Source organism: Octopus bimaculoides, chromosome 28 (assembly GCF_001194135.2).
Source record: "Octopus bimaculoides isolate UCB-OBI-ISO-001 chromosome 28, ASM119413v2, whole genome shotgun sequence".
Taxonomy (NCBI): Eukaryota; Metazoa; Mollusca; class Cephalopoda; order Octopoda; family Octopodidae; genus Octopus; species Octopus bimaculoides.
The window spans coordinates 12,608,914-12,609,631 of NC_069008.1; positions in this window are offsets into that span (position 1 = coordinate 12,608,914).

Consider the following 718-nt stretch of genomic DNA (forward strand, 5'->3'; position numbering starts at 1 on the left):
ATATATATATATATATATATATATATATAGATATATATTTATTTATTTAAGCAACCAAATTTCCCTTAACAAAATGATTCTGCATGCATGCGTGTGTGTGTGTGTGTGTGAATAAGGGGTCACAAAGCAGCCTTCACATAATAACCAAATCTCCTTCAAATCTTTATCGTAAGCCTAATGATTGAAATAAATTTCAATATCTTAATTTTCTCATTAAGATGTTGCTGCTTTCATGACCCAGTAGGTAAGGGTGATCAGAAGTGGAAGCTTCAAATTTCTGCCAGGAATTACAAGGGACCTTATTAAATATTTTTTTAAGCAACCAGTTTTCCCTCAACAAAAAGATTGTGTGTGTCTATGTGTGAAGAAGAGGCTACAAAGCAGCCTTGATATAGTAACCAAATCTCCCTCAAAATTTTTATAGTAAACCCAATAATTGAAATAAATTTAAATATTGTAATTATCTCTTTAAAGTTGTTACTTCTTTGATTGTCCAGTAGGTAAGTGTGCTTAGAAGTAGTAACTGAACACACCAGTAGAGTTTCAGGTCTCTGCCAGGAATTACATGGGGTCTCATTAAATATTTTCATTTAAGCAACCAAATTACCCTGAACAAAAAGATTGTGTGTGAAGAAGTGGCCACAAGGCAGCCTTCACATAGTAACCAGATCTCCCTCATATATTTATAGTAAATACAATATTTGAAGTAAATTTAAGT